The following is a 17937-nucleotide window of genomic DNA, read 5'->3' on the forward strand; positions in this document are numbered from 1 at the left end:
CCATTTTTGTAAAAATTGCATAGATATAAAAACAGATTTGTGTTAAAAGAGAGAGAGAAGGAAAAAGGGAGGGATAAATACCCACAAACATTACAATATAGAGTTGTGCAGAGATTCTTGATATGGTTCACTCCCAGAGCCCTAAAGAGGAATGAAGATCATTTCTGTCCATCACCTCGAGGGGCGCCACTCCACAGTGATGGCGATGCATATCACCTTCGCTATTCTGTGATTCCTGACAAGTTTTAAAATGCTATTATTTTCCACTTTGGACATACCATGAGAGATGTATTAATATTTTATTAGCCTTACTTCCAATCTGCATAATTCAAAATCCCTTCTACTGTGACAGCATGCTTTGTTTCTTCTGCAGCTACCCTATTTGGACATAAATGCATCAAAAAGATTGGAAGGCAGTGTCTAAATTAACTGATAGCTGATTTCCTCTGAGGAGAAGGCCTCCATGATCTAAACAAGATGTTAGGTTTATTTGTAAATATTTCTATTTTTCACAGGGGGAAGATATTTACCCTTTATTTGTGAAATGTGAAGGCCCAGGGCAGCAGTGGGCAGTAGTCTTGCCCCCAAATGGAGTCAGCTCCTATTCGCAAAGTCGGTTCCCAGCAGAGGCGGCCTGGCCCTGGCTGTGCATAGCCTTAGGAAGATCAGTCATCTGCCTGAACTTCTGTCCCTCCATCCATAAAGAACAACGGCTCTGAGATTTCACAAGTCTAAGATTTTACAGTTCCAGCACTGTAAGGTGGGATGCACCATTAAGTCCCCAAATTCTTGGAGATCTGGGAACTTCAGCCTCCTAGTACCCTGGGTTCTAGGTTCTTGGCTTCATCGTAAGAAAGAATTCAGGGATGTGCCAGTTCCGTGAGGCCAGTAAAAGGAGTCTATTACAGCAACGTGCTTTCCACCTACTTCAGGAGCATGTCCAGAGATGTAGATACTTTTATTGTTTTAGAGGTCTGTGGCAGTTTGATATTATTTATGAATTCTAAAAATAGATACTGGATTATGTTTGTAAACTGGTCTGTTCCTCTGGGCATATTAGATTATATTGGATTCAGAGGTTTCACTTTTACTTGATTAAATAATGATTAAAGCTTTAATTGGGCCACATCAGTAGGAAATGAGTCCCTATCTCCTGGGTGGGTGGGGACTCACAGAGAAGCCTCACCACAGAGAAGGGAGGTTAGAGTTTTTGAGCTGGAGCCCCAGGAAGTAAGTACACAGGAGAAGAACACAGAGAAGCAGGTAAGTGAGGAAAGAGAGAAGGATGCATTAGAAACAGTAGAGGTCCCAGGAAGAGAGACAAGCCATTCACCTGATATTTACAGCTGGCCTTGTCAAGAGAGCAGAGCAGCTAAACCTGGGGAGAAATAAGCAACATGGGAAGAGAAGAGATTTACCCCAGCCTACAGCTGATATTGGAAGAAGCTGGGACCATGGACCCTTAAGGGGAAGAGGAAGTCTGAACCCTTGAAGACGTTGGCAGCCATCTTGCTCCAATATGTGGCAACAGACTTTGGTGAGGGAAGTAACTTATGCTTTATGGCCTGGTAACTGTAAGCTTCTACCCCAAATAAATACCCTTTTATAAAAACCAACAGATTTCTGGTATTTTGCATCAGCACTTCTTTGGCTGACTAGTACAGGTTTGTAGTGACAAACCTAGCCAATAACTCAAACGGAGAGGCATCATGCAGTGTACTGGGGGCCTGGTTTGAATGCACGAAAGAGTTTGACAACACTGAAGTCTCTTTTGATTTTTATACACTTTCTAAATGCATCCAATGCAGTTTATAACATATTAAATGAACTTAACTATTTTTAGTACTTCATTTTTTACTTCTATACCTTTACCATGATTATGCTAATTAACAGGTATTTTCCTTAAGCAGTGCAGGAAAAAACTACTTTCTCCATTATTTTATGAAAACCTAAGTTTCCCAGTGGAATCAAAAGATTATCTTCCCCCTACCACCACTTTAATATGCAGATTGAGGTGGTGTCTGGTAAGTTTCCCTGTTATGAAGTTGCTTTTCGTTATCAATATCAGTTTAGGTTTCTCATTAATAATGGCTTCCTGGAATTAGCCATTTAAATACTTCAGTTTAGACAATGGTTTTGTGGGGTTTTTAAAGATTTATTTATTTATTTTCCCCCCTTCCCTTCCTCCCACCCTGCTGTTTTTGCTGTCTGTGTTGTCTTCTCTTCTCATTTTCTCTCCTCTAGGATTCACCAGGATTCGATCCTGGCGCCCCCTGATGTGGAGAGAGGTTCCCTGTCAATTGTGTCACCTCAGGTCCTGGTTTCTGCTGTGCTTCACCTTGACTCTTCCCTCGTCTTTCTTTTGATGCTTCAGCATCTTGCTGCGTGACTCACTTGGGTGGGCACTGGCTCACATTTGGGCACTCGTGTGGGCACTGGCTCACCACGCGGGCACTGGCTCACCACGCGGGCACTGGTTCACCACGCGGGCACTGGCTCACCACGCGGGCACTGGTTCACCACGCAAGCACTGGCTCAGCATGCAGGCACTCGCTTGCCACGTGGGCACTCACCACATGGGCACGCTTTCTCTTTTTCTTTTTCACCAGGAGGACCCAGGGATCGAGCCCGAGTCCTCCCATGTGCTAGGTGGAAGCTTTATCACTTGAGCCACATATGCTTCCCTAGAAAATATTTTTACAAACTTCCTATAATTAGCCATAAGTTATTTTTTGTTATCAATATCAATTCAGGTCTCTATTTAATAATGGCTTCCTGGAATTAGCCACTTAAATATTTCAGTTTAGAAAATGCTTTTGCAAATTTCCAAAAACCGACCATAACCACATAGACTCGTTACTTTTACCTTTAAATAAGCTTATTAAATTACAGTTAGCAACCAATGAAATTTACTTTCATCCATTTAAGTCTTACCTTACATCCATTATTCTGTTCTGTGAAAACATCATTTCAATTTAGGAAATTTTCTTCTTTAGCTTAATTTCATTAAACACAAACTTAGAATTTTTATCATCTTAAAGATTTAATGCATATCATGCTAATTTATTTTATTAGTTTCCTATAAATTTAGGGAGATTCCATATAAGCCAAATAAAATTAAAACTATTATAGTTTATGCAATATATGTTCTTCTTCCTTCCTCCACAGGAGGCTAAAACCTTATTCTTTAAAAAAAATTCTAAAATTATGAATAACCTTAAAAGCATACTGACTGCCAGGTTATGGACTATATAAAAATTGTTTAATTTGTTTTAATCATAATTTAGAAAAGATCTTACCATAGTGTTCAGTGATTTTTTTCTTTACTTAGTGAAATTGGGTAATTGGACTATTAATTACCCTCGTTTTAAAGCTGTTAAATTGTTTAAATTGGAGAATTACAGGACAAACTATGATTCTTAATTCCCTGGCCTAGTAGATAGAGTTTAAAGCTAAACTTACGCTTCCCTATCTTGTCATACCTAGCCCTTCCCCCATAGGTTTTGCAAAGAGAAGTAGGCCCTGGAGGACTGGGTAGGTCAAGGAGCTTAGGAAAAACTTTTTTCTCTCCCAATAGTTTCTATATATTCAGATTTCTAGATGACCTTTCCATCTGCTTAGCTTCTCTGTTTGGGTTCCAGGAATATTCCTTTACTTTTATAAGCACTTGTTTAAAAATTTTTTTTTTAAGATTTATTTATTTATTTATTTATTTATTTATTTATTTATTTATTCCTCTCCCCTTCCCCCCTCCCGCCCCAGATGTCTGTTCTCTGTGTCTATTTGCTGCATCTTCTTCTTTGTCCACTTCTATTGTTGTCAGTGGCACGGGAATCTATTTCTTTTTGTTATGTCATCTTGGGTGTCAGCTCTCCGTGTGGGTGGCATCATTCTTAGGCAGGCTGCACTTTCTTTCACGCTGGGCGGCTCTCCTTATGGGGCGCACTCCTTTCGCTTGGGGCTCCCCTATGCGGGGGACACCCCTGCGTGACGCGGCACTCCTTACGAGCACCAGCACTGCGCATGGGCCAGCTCCACACGGGTCAAGGAGGCCCCCGGGTTTGAACCGTGGACCTCCCATGTGGTAGATGGACGCCCTAACCACTGGGCCAAGTCTGCTTCCCTTGTTTAATTTTTAAAAACAATTTGAATAGAGCTTTTTTAAGGATTTTCATTTGTTAATTTGATATTACCATCCCAAAGTTTTAATAGATGGCTCTGGATTCTGGTCTTCTAGGTTCCTCTAGCTTATGTGGCATAAAAGAATTAAGCACATGCCATAGGGTAGGCAAGGAAGTAAAGACTGTATTAAAAAAAAGAAAACAAGAAAAGTCCACAGTCTGAGGCATGGATCGCAGGCCTACTGAGGGTCATGTGTAGTTGCAGGTGTGGGACCCTAGATCAAGACTTTCAAAAGTCTGTTTGCTGTTCTGATGAGTTGCCCCACTTGTCATTTCGCAGGGGACAAATGGTGAGGCCTTTTGAGGATATCCAGGGCTTTTCTTCTGAAGCAGGCTAGTGAAATAGAGACTCAATAGAAAGAAGTCCACGTGGACATCAACGACCCCAAGACGGCTGCTGGAAGACCCTCCCCAAGATTCTGCCACTCAGAAGAAGACTTCCTCCAGAAGCCAGGAGAAGCTCTGGATATTCCCCAAGGACTTTGTCATTGGGCCCTCGTGGGAGATTGATGGGGGAAATAAGCAATCAAAATGGTAAACTCTTCCCCTGCCATTAGCAATGGGGTGGGATAATTAACAGCTCAAAAAGCAGCACTGGGCCTGAGTTCTCTCTCTTGCCTCTGGATCCCGACTCTGGCTGCCTTCTCCCCTGCTTGGATCACTATGCAAGTAAACCTGGGAATTTATCACCTATGATGGGAAATTGTAGCCTGTAAATCAGCCTGCTTTATCACTTTTCAGCCCCTTCCTCTCTACCTGGGATCCCTGACCTGTTATTTTCTCCCATTTCTCATCCCTCCCTACCTGAATAAATTACTGGTCTAACTCACCCAACATACTCTTGAAATTCATTTTTGCAGCATAGTCAAGAACCTAAATAAAATCCAGTAACACTTCTCTATTAATGAGATTCTCATGGCTGGGATCTCACAGAGTCTTTCCGGTAGCCTTCTTCTCAGGAGGTGTCCAGGTGGGGTCTCATGGCCATGTTGTCTGCCAGGCCAGTCGCCTTCCTGCTTTCACCATACTAACCTGCCTCAGAACAAATAGACAGACACAAATAGAATTAGAGACAAAAACACACAACTCACTAATGTTACTTGTACTTTTCATTCTCTTACAAAGTTTAACTGTACAATTACATTATATTCAAAAGACACCATGGAAGGCTATTTCTGATTTTTCTAACCTGCACTGTGACCATGCAGTTTTGCACAGGAACCGATCCTGGGACCTTCTGGAGTGGGAGAGGCAATCATTCTCTTGCACCACCTCAGGTCCCTGGTCTGCTGCATCTCTTATTCTCTCTCCTCTGTGTTTCTTCTTGTTGCATCATCTTGCTGTGTCAGCTCTCCACATGGGCCAGCACTCCTGCATGGGGCAGCACTCCTGTGTTGAGCAGCACTCTGCACAGGCCAGCACTCTGTGTGGGCCAGAACTCCACGAGGGCCAGCTCGCTACACGGGCCAACTTGCCTTCATCAGGAGGCCCTGGGTACCAAACCTTGGATCTGCTATATAGTGGATGGGGGGCCAATTGTTTGAGCCATATCCACTTCCCTCCAGGAACCTTTTAATCATGGGCCTGAGGCCTTTAACAGCTTCCTCCTGGAGGGGATACTGCTTAATTGATGGCTTATGAGGAGGTTTCCTATACTACAGGGGAGAGGTTTAGTAAATGGCCTAGATCTTGATTCCCCTATGCACTCCCCTTATTAGGCATGATCAAGACAAGAACGGTCCAGACTGGCAGGTCAGTAAGTGGCTCCCATGGTAATTAGGAAATTAACAATCTTACCTGCCACATCAATGGTTACCTGTGACTCCTCCGGGTTGATGGTTCATGGTGTCATCCAGGGAGCCACGCCTGGCCTCGGCCCCTTCCATCCTTCCCAACGCCCTGGTGGGTCCTGGTGGTGGGGCAGCTTGGGGCCAGGGGCCCACCTCTCCAAACTTGGAGCAGGTTCCGGCTGATGTGGAGCCTGGATTCAGGTGGCCCCAAGTGACAGGATAACTTTAATGGTGGCAGCTAAAAGGTGAGCCTACTCCCAGGCCCTTTGTCTGCCCCTCCTTACCTGTTTCTCCTTGGCAGTATGGTCTCAATTGTTGATAACTCTGAAGACTGTTTCTAAATGGGAGTTCGTGGAAGTTTGGGGACCCAGGAAAAGTTTTTACAGCTTCCTATGGATATCTGAGGCAAGGTGGCTAATGAAGTGAATTCCTAGGAAGATGTGTTCTTCTCTAGAGTCAGGATCTACCAGCTTTCCTTGAAATAATGCTGGGTTTTCATCCTGTCTCAGATTAATTTCTCTGAATTTATTATAATTGACTGGTTTGACAGTACACTTCCTTTGACTGGACATGTGACCATATGGTCTCTGACCCTCAGATCTACCTGTCCCCTCCTTCCCTCTTACAAAGGAGGTTTAACTGGAATTCAGGGTCCCATACAGAGGCCACTCTCGGCCATCCTCTAACTTGTACTGTAGCCACAAGGTATGGCAGGAAAAGATGAGCCTCTTCCTTTTTAGACTATCAGTAGGAAGGTTGTCCCAGTTCCTGAGAAGGCACCCCGATGGGGAGCCTGCTGGAATGCTGGAGAAGCCACCCATTATCCTAGGGGAGGATAAATGGATTTGTCGATCTTAGTGGCATCCTCCTAGACCTGACCAAACAGAATTTGCTTACCACCCCAGAGTCCCAGGGGTTGGGAGCCCTGTTTGCCATCCCAGTATTCTGGAAATTGGGTGCCCTGCTTGCTGGGCATCCCCAGGGCCTTAGAGGTCTTGGGAGACATCTGGGTCCTGTTCCCAGACCAAACCTACCAAGCCAGACTTCCTCACTAGGAAAGGGGCTGGCTAGGTACCCTTCTTTCAGCCTGCTTCTGCAGAAGTCTTAGGAAGTAGCCATGAGAGAGCTCATTTTACGGCCACTGCCAGGGACTGAGTTTTGCAGTTAAACCAGACATTAAGAAGCACATTAAGAAGCTAGAGACTGATTGTTCTGCAGCTTGCAGCCAAATAGCCTTGGGCGCCTCAGATGTAATGGTAATGGTAATGGATTAACAGCATTCTCAGGGTCTCCTGGGGACTGAGGAAACAATAAACCACAGCCCAGGGAGGGAGTCTTGGGGCCCTCGCTAATAAAGGAAAAGAGGGCACAGACAGGCTCTGATTAAAAACCTAGACCAACAGTCTTCATCAGGTGTTGGGGAGTGTTATTTGCCTCAATGCTTCCTGGCTGGCTCGCCAACTATGTTAGCAGAACGCTCTGGATTCTAGGTTCTTGGCTTGATCATAAGAAAGAATTCAGAGATGTGCCAGTTTAATGAGGCCAATAAAAGGAGTTTATTAAGAAACAAAAAAAAAGAGATAGTACATACCCAAGACACGGGTGCAGCATGCTACAGGGTGAGACACGCAATGTGGGGCCCCAGGGTAGGCCTTTTAAGGCCTTTCCCCCTTCTCCCTCCTCATGCTGGGGAGGTTCCCCGGCTGTTCGCTGTTCTGATTCGTTGCCTTTCTACCCTCACCTGTTAGCTTCCAGGGGACCAATGGGGAGGATGTTTGAAGTTATCTGGGGCTACTTTCTAGCCCAGGAGTTTCAAATGGGACCTAACGAAAAGGGTCTCGGTGGGCTTTGTTATGGCTCTGTTCTCAAGCAGCTGCCGTCCCTCAGGGGATTTCGGGGCCAGGTCTCACGGCTGTGTTCGGACCTGCGGGGTCCCAGCTGTTATGCTTTATTCTGACCAGCTGCTTGCCTTCATGTCCTGTTCTAACCTGCTGCACCCTGAGCTGAAGGACGGGGACACACCAGGCACCCCGCCTGTTAGGGCCTAGAGTTGGCCATGTGCCCCCACGATTGAACCATGTCTGTGTGTCCTTAGAGACCAGAGTGTTGGCCCCAGAATCAGAGTGACTGGATTCAAATCCCAACTGTCAGGTTTCTCAGGCCGTGATGGGTTGAACAGAAGCCCCCACCACCACCACCCAGCCCAGAATCCATGTCCACCTGGAACCTCAGAATGGGACCTTATTTGGAAATAGGTCTTTGCAGATGTCATTAGCTAAGATAAGGTGCTCCTGGATTAGGGTGGGCCCTAAATCCAATACGACTGGTGTCCTTATAAGAGACAGAAAGGGACACACAGAGGCACAGGGAAGAAGGCAAAAATGGAGACGGAGACTGAAGCAATGCAGCAGCAAGCCAAGGATCGCCAAGGGTTGCAGGAGCGGCCAGGGCCAGGAAGAGGCAGGGAGGGCCCTCCTGGGGCCTCCAGTGGGATGTGGCCCCACCCACACCTGGGCTCCAGGCTTCTAGATGCCCGAACTGCGAGCCGATACATTGCTGTGGCTTGACGCCACCCCGCTTGAGGTACCGTGGTGCAGAGCCCTAGTGAACCAACGCGAGGCTGAGAGGCCTCGGGCTGGCTCCTTAGTGTCTCCGTGACTCAGTTTCCTCACCTGTTAAAGGGGACGGACACCTGCCTGAGGGGTTGTGAGGACAGAGTTAATGCCAGGAAGTTCTTACAGTAGCCCCTGGCCCAGAGCACTTGCCCTGATGGAGGGGGTACCTCAAGCATGTTTGAAATAAGGAAGGTCATAAACAAACCAAAAAGCAAAAAAAAGTAATAAACTTACACACACATGCATGTGTGTGTTTATACCAGTAAATGGCAACACTAGGCAATCACTGCTCAGGTCAAAAGTCTGTGAATTAAAGTAAGATCATCCTTAAACCCTGAGTCTCCGCAGCCAATCATCGTTCCATTTTCACGTCCTGCCATTGTAAAAGTGCAACAGACATGTTGAGGGAAATAAGCCAGGCATAAAAGGACAAATATAGTGTGATTCCTCTTGGATGAAACCCTCAGAATGAGCAAATTCATAGACAAAAAGAAAAGTGGTTACAAGAGGTGTGGGGAGGGAGGAATGGGCAGTTATCTCTAAATGAGTATGAGTTTTGGCTTGTGTGATAAAAATGGTCTAGAGATAGATAGTGGTGAAAGTTACCAGTCAAAAAATAAAAGTAATAAAAAATAATAAAAATGAGTTTAACCATTTCATGTATATTTTATCACAACTAAAAATAAACATTTTTAAAAATGGGTAACAGAAATAAAAGCCCATTGTAAAAAGACAAACTAAACAAATGCATTAACGAAATTCTTTATTTTCTCCCCAGCTAACCCCTTTGCAATAAATAATGTAACTTTGGTGCATATAATTTCATAATGTTTACAATGCTCATGCAAATATATGCAAATTATTGGTATTTTTTCTTTTTTAAAAATGAGACTGCATGTTCTGCAATTGCTTTCTTTCATCTAATAGGAAATCAGTGGTATCTTTCCAGATTGTACGCATGTGAAGTCTGGGAAGTGTTGGATTCCTCTAGGTTCTTGGCTATGTCGCATAGAAGAATTTAAGAATGTGCCAGTTTAGTTAGGCCAGTAAAAACAATTCATGAGAAATGGGAGAAAAGAACAGAGTTTGCTGAGAAATGGGAGAGGATGGAAACATACCCTGAGATTTGATGCAGTTACCTTTATTAAAATATTAATTACTTCTCCCCTTGCTAATGCTAAGGGGAGGGGCTGCAGCTGTTATTGGCTACAGCACCAGTGGTGGGGGCCAGTGGTCTTTTGTGGGGGGTTATCTGGAACCAGTAGGGAGGCCTGTTTGGAATTATCTGGTGCCTCCCTTGGCACCAGAAAGAGTCCCAGCTGGTACCTCGAGGTCAGGTCTGGGTGGGGTCTCCCAGCCATGTTGTCTGTGGGCCAGGCTATTGGTTGGCCATGTTGGGCTCGTCTTCTCCTTGCTTCCCTGTACTGACCAGCTGTAAATTGTTTTGTCTAATAAGTGGAGAATATTCAACAGCATTGATGTATACACCTATTCAACTCTCATCCATGTGGGTGGAATTCAGGTTTTTTGTTGTTGTTGTTGTTTCCTGAAGGCTATAAGAGGCATCTTTGTACAACAGCATGGTACACAGCCTGGGCTCAAATCCTAGTTCTACCACTTCCTATCTTTATGAAATGGGCAAGCTATAATACCTTATCTCAATGTACCTTTTCTTCATTGGGACAGGACTTTTGTGAGAATTAACTGAGTAAAGATAAGCAAGTGCTTATCATCACTATTATGACCTTTACCCTTCCTGTTTGTGCTTTTCTTTCTGCTAGATAGAATTCAAGAAGAAGTATTTGTGGATCAAGGTTTATTATTAATTTTAATTGATCCTGCCTGATTTCTTTCAAAATGTACCACCATCCCCCAGATTCTTGCACAGTAATAGGTAGATCCAGAGGCTTGACTGGATCCAAGATCAATGTTTCCAGAAATAATATTTCATAACAGGTGCTGGGTACTTCTAATTGCATTTCATCAGGAGACATATTGCCTTGTTCCAACTTATTTGATGTTAAGATTGGTGAGGAATTACACTTGGTGCCAGCCTGCCTTATCTATTATAAATTAGGGATGAGAGAAAAAAGTTTAAAATATAGATGTCAGGGGTAAACACTCAACCTAATCAAGAATGTGGAAAATTTTATAGGAAAAAATGACCTAGCTACTTCAACAAACAAATGGTATGAAAAAGTGAAGGAAATGCAGTTATACAGTTATACACCAAAAGCAAATTAAAATATATATCAATCAGAGGTAAAACGTGAAACTTGCTCGGACACTGATTTAAGCAAACTGTGAAAAGATGTTTCTGAGACAGTTGGAGAAGTTTAAAGATGGATTGAGTATAGATGCCACTAATTAAAAAAAAGAAAATTATAGAGTCGTACTGTCAGTAATGAAAAGAAATTGTCCTTTCATGAATATAATTCATGTCCATAGATTGGAGGATTCAATATTTTAAAGATGTAATTTCTTCCCAATGCAATTCTAATTAAAGTCCTAGCAAGTTTTTGCTATTTGATTTTTTTTTTTTTTTTGAGAAAAGGAGAAGTTAAAATTAGGCTGTTTTTAGAAATCTTTAAATGACCTGCAATGGAATAAAAATAGTTAAAGATAATTTGAAGAGAAAAAGCAAATGGAGGAACATTACCACTGATCTTACAAAATAAGAAGGCATTTAAGAGAAAACTATAAACAATTTTTTGCCAACAAATTAGATAACCAGATGAAATGGACAAATTCCTAGAAAAACACAAACTACCAAAATTGATTCAAGAAGAAATAGAAAATAGGAACAGACCAATAAAAAGGAATGAGGTTGAATCAGTACTCAGAAACCTCCAATCACGAAAAGCCCAGAACCAGAAGGTTTCCTGCTGAATTCTATCAAAAATTTAAAGAAGAATGAACGCTGATGCTTTTGTGGTTCATAAGCACGACGAATGGCTGTTCACGCGCTTGCGTGAGGTGCGCCTCCCTCCAACCTTGTTATGACGCGGGCACTTTACTGGTCTGATGTAAAGAGAAAAAAAATAAGAATGAACACCAGTTCTTCTCAAACTTTTGCAAAAAATCAAAGAGGAGGGAACACTTCTGAACAATATGAGGCCAACATTACCCTAATACCAAGTCCAGATAAAGACATCACAAGAAAAGAATAGACCAATATCCTTTATGAATATAGATGCAAAAATTTTCAACAAAATCCTAGCCAACCAAATCCACCAGTATGTCAAGAGAATTATACATTTGGCCAGGTGGGATTTATCTCAGGACTGTAAGGTAGTTTCAACATAAAAGTCACTGTCATGTAACACCTTAATAGAATGAAGAAAAAAAACCCACATGATCATCACAATTGACACAGAACAGGTGTTTGACAAAATCCAACACCCTTTTGTGATGAAAACACTCAACAAACTCGGAATAGAAGGGAAATTCCTCAACATGATAAAGGGCAGATATGGAAAACCCACAGCTGTCATTAACTATTTGTTAAGCTTCTATTGATTTAATTCCATATACATGAACTTCTCTTTGATTGTTTTCAACTCTAGGCTTTTTCCCTGCATTCACTTTGGTTTTATTTAAACCTACCCACAAGTTGTTGGCACTTTGTTTCAGTTATGTTCTCTTTTCTAATTCTAATGTAGCTTTAAGTTCTCATTTAATTATTTTGCTTTAACTTCTATTTTTCTGCTTTTTTACTTACCTTACTGTATTATTTTCTATTTGATTTCTGCATCCCTTCTCTCAGTCCTATTTCACAGGATCCATCTTATCTTCAGTTCTTTCAGTACTGCAAAGGTTTTTTCACTGCTAAACTTTTCCTCTATTTCCTATACCATGTCTTCTCCCCTCTAAGTATATACTTCATTTGCTTTCTCCAAGCTGAATTTCTTTTCTTCATTCTTTTTGTGAAAATGTTGACTATCTCTCATTAACTTCAAGCATTGGTATTTTAATGAGAGAGAATTCTATCTGTCCTGATGTGGATTTTCCTTCATATCTCCCTTGACTTGGCAGAAGGCAGTCAGAAAAGTTGCCTCTGCCTGCTGCTCCTTAAATTCCATGGAATTCCTTTCTCCAAGGAAATATCTCCTCCTCAAGGGGGCCTGTATTAGTCTGCCAAAGGGCTGTGGACGCAAGTACCAGAAATCTGCTGGCTTTTATAAAGGGTATGCATTGAGGGTAAAAGCTCACAGTTACAAGGCCGTGGAAAGTCCAATTCAAGGTTGCCATCTCACCAAAGTCCGCTGTGTGGAAGCAAGATGGTGGGCAATCCCCACCTGGTCTCTCCTTCCCCCGGGTTTCTTCTTCCTCCCAAGCTCCGTGGGCACAGCCTCTTGAGGCTAGTGCTCAAGTGATCCTGCAGTCTCTCTCACCTGGCACAGGGCTCGTTTCCATCCGGGCCTTCTATGTCAGTCTCAGCTATTCTGCTCTCTTCCCAAGGTCACCTGCAGACTATCAGGCAAATGGCTCCTCTCTCCCTGGAGCCCAAGCCACAAGAGCCTTCTTTCTGTGTCATGGCAGGATCAAAAATGACGGAGCTCTCTCTTCTGTGCGGGTCTGTCTTTGTGAATGTCCGTTTATATCACAGAGATCCAACCTGAATTGTGCCCACTGACATAGGCAAATCAAAAGCCCTAAATCTTAACAGGTAATCTAATCAAAGACACCTCCTGCTGGATTTAATGCAATCAAAGGGTATCACACCCTGAGGAATAGATGAGTTTACAAACGTAATCTTTCTCTTTTTGGGATTCATAAATAATCTCAACTGCCACAGGGCCCCTCTCAGGTTTCAACCATCTCTAAATTTTGACCATGGGGGTCACCCTAGCAAGACACTGGGATAATGGACACTCCCTCTGACTATGATTCCTTTGTTAGATCTGGAAGCAGTTTAGAAAGGAATGGCAAAGCCATCTCCCAGGTTGTCATAACTGATTTTATATATATATATATATAATTTTTTTAAAGATTTATTTTATTTCTCTCCCCTTCCCGCCCCCAGCCCCGTTGTCTGTTCTCTGTGGCACCATTCCTGGGCAGGCTGCACTTTCTTTCGCGCTGGGTGGCTCTCTTTACGGGGCGCACTCCTTGCGCGTGGGGCTCCCCTATGCGGGGGACACCCCTGCGTGGCACAGCACTCCTTGCGCGCATCAGCACTGCACATGGGCCAGCTCCACACGGGTCAAGGAGGCCTGGGGTTTGAACCGCGGACCTCCCATGTGGTAGACTGACGCCCTAACCACTGGGCCAAGTCCGCCTATATATATATTTAGGCCCATAAGAGGAATTTATTGGGAAATGGGGGGAAAGCACAGACTTTGCTGAGAGATGGGAGAGAAAGACAGAAATACGCATGGAGATTTGGTGTGGGCTCCTCTAGGCAGGAGAGCTGAACATATTTAAAGTATACAATTTGGTAAGTTTTGACGTAGGTCTATTCCCATGAAAGCATCACCACAATCAAGATAATGAACATATCCATCCACCAAGTTTCCTCATGCCCTTTTATGCTCCCAGCCTCTCACTCTTCCCTGCCCTCCAAAAAGCCCCAGACAAACACTAATCCACTTTCAGTCCCTGTAGATGAGTTGCATTTACCAGAACTTTGGAATTTTATATAACTGGAATATACTCCTTTTCGAAAGGCTTCCTTCATGCAACATAATTGTTTTGAGATTCACTGATATTGCTGAGTGTGTCAGTACTGTGTCCTTTTCCATTGCTGAGTACTCTTCCATTGTATGAACAGATCATTTCTTTACCCGTTCATCTGCGGATGGACACAGATGCTGGTCTGGTTTCATTTCTCTTGGGTGAATCCCTGGAGGGAGGGGCAGGGACAGCTGAGTCTCGTGGTGGTGGCGTATTTAACCTTTTAAGAAACTACCAAACTGTTTACCAAAGGGGTTTGCCATTTTACTTTCCCACCAACAGTGTGTGAGAGCTTAGCGCCATGTGCTTGCCAACTCTTGACACGGCCACTCTGTTTAATTATAGCCATTCTAATGTGTGATAGCATCTCACAAGGTTTTAACCTGCATTTAATTCACATTTCCCTAAGGACTGATGATGCTGAACTTCTCTTCTTGTTCCTAATTGCCATCCATACATCTACTTTGGTGAAGTGTCTATTCAAATCTTTTGCCCAATTTCTTAAAAATTGGGTTATTTTCTTATTATTAAGCTTTTTAGAGTTCTTTATATATCCTGGAAACAACTCCTTTATCAGATATGTGATTTGTAAATATTTTCTTCCAGCCTTCTCATTCTCTTAACAAATCTGTCAGAGAGCAGAAGTTATTGATTTTGATGAAGACCTATTTTTCTTTTTCTTTTTTTATGGATCATGCTTTTTGTGTTGTATCTAAGAAATCTTTGTATCTATGGAATGGGGGATTTTTTCCTATGTTTTCTTAGAAGTTTCGTACTTATCAGTTTTTACATGCAGGCCTATGATCTATCTTGAGATAATTTTTGTACCTTGTGTGAGGTTTGTATCAAAATGCAATTTTAGTAGGAATTCAGAAGAAGAAAATAGAATGATAGGGACAATATTTATAGAAGTAGGGTCTAAGAATTTTCTAGGTATCTGAAATATGTCAGTTCAGAGGTTCAAGAAATAAGAGGTTTGGAGAAGGATGAATTTTAAAATGCTCACTTTCCCATTGCATTGCTATCATTTTCTTTCCAATTTGTAGGAGTTACCTGAATGTTTCAGATGTTAATCCTTTGTCAATTTCAGACATTGCAAATATTTCCCCTCTCTGATATCTAGGTATTAAATTAATCTCTGTGGTCACTCATAGTGCAAAAGTTATCAATTTTTAAGTAATCAAATTCACCAATACCTAGCCTATGGCTGTGGTACTGATGTTTGTTTAGAGTCCTTTCCTACCCCAAGGTCACAAAAATATCACCTACATTTTCTTCTGTTAATATTATGGTTTTACCTTACACATTTGGGTCTTTGGTGCATCTGGCATCCTCTCCTTTATATGCTGTTAAGCAGGGATCCAGTATTATCGTCCAGTTCTTCTAACATCATCTACTAAAAAATCTGTCCTTTCCCTCCATTAGTTGGTTGTATCATCTCCATCACATGCTAACATCCTATACACACATGGGATGGCCTCTGATTTCTCTATTCTGTTCCATTCATTTGTGCCTGTGCTAATACCACATTGTTTTTATTTCTAAAGCTTTATAGTATATCTTCATATTTGGTAGGGAAAATTACTTCCTCTTTACTCTTCTTTATACTTTCACAAATGTTTATAAAGTTCCTCAAATAGCTCAAGTGAAAATTTTTGTTGAAATTGCACTGAATTTATAGATTAACTTGGGGGAGGATTGACATCTTTATAATATTGTTATCCCTTCTACAAGCATGGAACATTCATTTATTAGGATTGTTGGCTAGAGGAATGCTGTTGATGTTTGTAGGTTGATCAAGTATGAAAAAATATAAGTTCTAATGCTTTATTGATTGATTCTTATAGTTTTCTAGATAGATGGTCAGGTTATCTGCAATTGATGGCATTTTTACTTCTTCTATTGCAATTTTTACACCACCTCTTTCCTTGCATGGGAGCTCCAGTACTGTTAAATAGTAGCAGGATGGTGGACACATTTGTCTTATTTCCAGATTTGGAGGAAATTAATCTAATATTTCTCCATTAAGTATAATGTTTGCTAGAGTTTTTTTACTGTATTGTAGTAAAATGTATATAACATAAACTTTGCTATTTTAACCTTTTAAAAATGTACAATTCAGCAGTGTTCATTAAATTCACAATGTTGTACAACAAGCACACTCTTTTCAAAACATTTTAATTGCCCCCAAACAGAAATTCTATATCCATTAAGCAATAATTCCCCCATTGCCCCTCCCCCACCTCCTGGTAACCTCTCGTCTACTTTCTCTATGAATTTGCTTATTATAGGTATTTCACGTAAGTGGAATTATACAATAATTGTCCTTTTGTGTCTGGTTTATTTCACTTAGTATAATGTCTTTAAGTTTCTTCCATGTGTAGCATGTATCAGGACTTCATTACTTTCCATGGCTGAATAATATTCCATTAAATGGATAAACATTTTGTGTATTCATTCACCTGTTGACACACACTTGGGTTGTTTCCACCTGTCACCTGTTGTGAATAATGCTGCTCTAACTATCAGGGTGCAACTGTCTATTTGAGCCCCTGCTTTCCATTCTTTGGGATATACACATAGGAGTGGAATTACCAGATCATATGGTGATTCTATGTTGAACTTTTTGAGGAAACATGAACTATTTTTCACAGTGGTTACACTATTTTACATTCCACCAGCAGTGCACAAGTGTTCCAAGTTCTCCACATTCTCATCAACACATATTATTTTCCTTCAGCTTAACAATAACCATTGCAGTGGGTGTCAAGGGGTGGCTCCTTGTGGTTTTGATTTGCATTTCCCTAACGGCTGATGATGCCAGCCATCTTCTCATGTGTAAATGTCTATTCCAGTCTTTTGCCCATTTTTAAATTGGGCTCTTTGTCTTTTTTTGTTGAGTTGAAGGAGTTATTTATATAGTCTGGATAGTAAACCCTTATTAGATATATGATTTGCAAATATATTCTCCCAGTCTCTTGATTGCCTTTTCACTTTCCTGATAATGTCCTTTGATGCACAAAAGCTTTTAATTTTTTTACCATTTATTTTATTTTTTCGTTTTCATTTTGTATTTTCTTTATAATTGTTACAGGTTTTAATTTTGATGAAGTCCAATTTATCTAATTTTCCCAACTGTCACGCATGCTTTTGGTTTCATATGTAAGAATCCATTGCCAAATTCAAGGTCATGAAGATTTATCCCTATCTCTATATTTTCTTCTAAGAGTTTTATGATTTTAGCTCATTAATCCATTCCAAGTTCATTTTTGTATAGCATGTGAGATAAGGGTCCAATTACATTGTCTTTATTAGCCAAAGGGGTACTGATGTAAAATACCAGAAATCAATCGGTTTTTATAAGGGGTATTTATTAGTCACAAGGCTCTAAAGAGTCCAACTCGAGGTACCACACAAGGGAAGTGGATGTGGCTCAAGTGATTGGGCTTCCATCTACCATATGGGAGGACCCAGGTTCGATCCCCAGGGCCTCCTGGTGAAGGCATGCCTGCCCGGCCAGCCACTGCCTGTGCAGAAAGCGACGCAGCAAGATGATGAGGCAACAACAAAACAAAGAGACAGAGGGGAGCATCAAGGCAAGATGCAACAGAAACCAGGAACTGAGGTGGTGCAAGTGAGAGGGAACCTCTCTCCACATCGGAGATCCCCAGGATC

General features: G+C 41.8%; 1 non-coding gene across 1 annotated transcript; it reads left to right on the forward strand.

Annotated features, from left to right (window-relative positions):
* The first annotated feature begins 11509 nt into the window (after positions 1–11509).
* On the forward strand, positions 11510–11613 carry LOC111764916 (small nucleolar RNA U13). Its single transcript, XR_002797396.2, has one exon. It is a non-coding gene; the product is annotated as a small nucleolar RNA U13 (small nucleolar RNA).
* Positions 11614–17937: the final 6324 nt, after the last annotated feature.

Source organism: Dasypus novemcinctus, chromosome 23 (genome assembly GCF_030445035.2).
Source record: "Dasypus novemcinctus isolate mDasNov1 chromosome 23, mDasNov1.1.hap2, whole genome shotgun sequence".
Taxonomy (NCBI): Eukaryota; Metazoa; Chordata; class Mammalia; order Cingulata; family Dasypodidae; genus Dasypus; species Dasypus novemcinctus.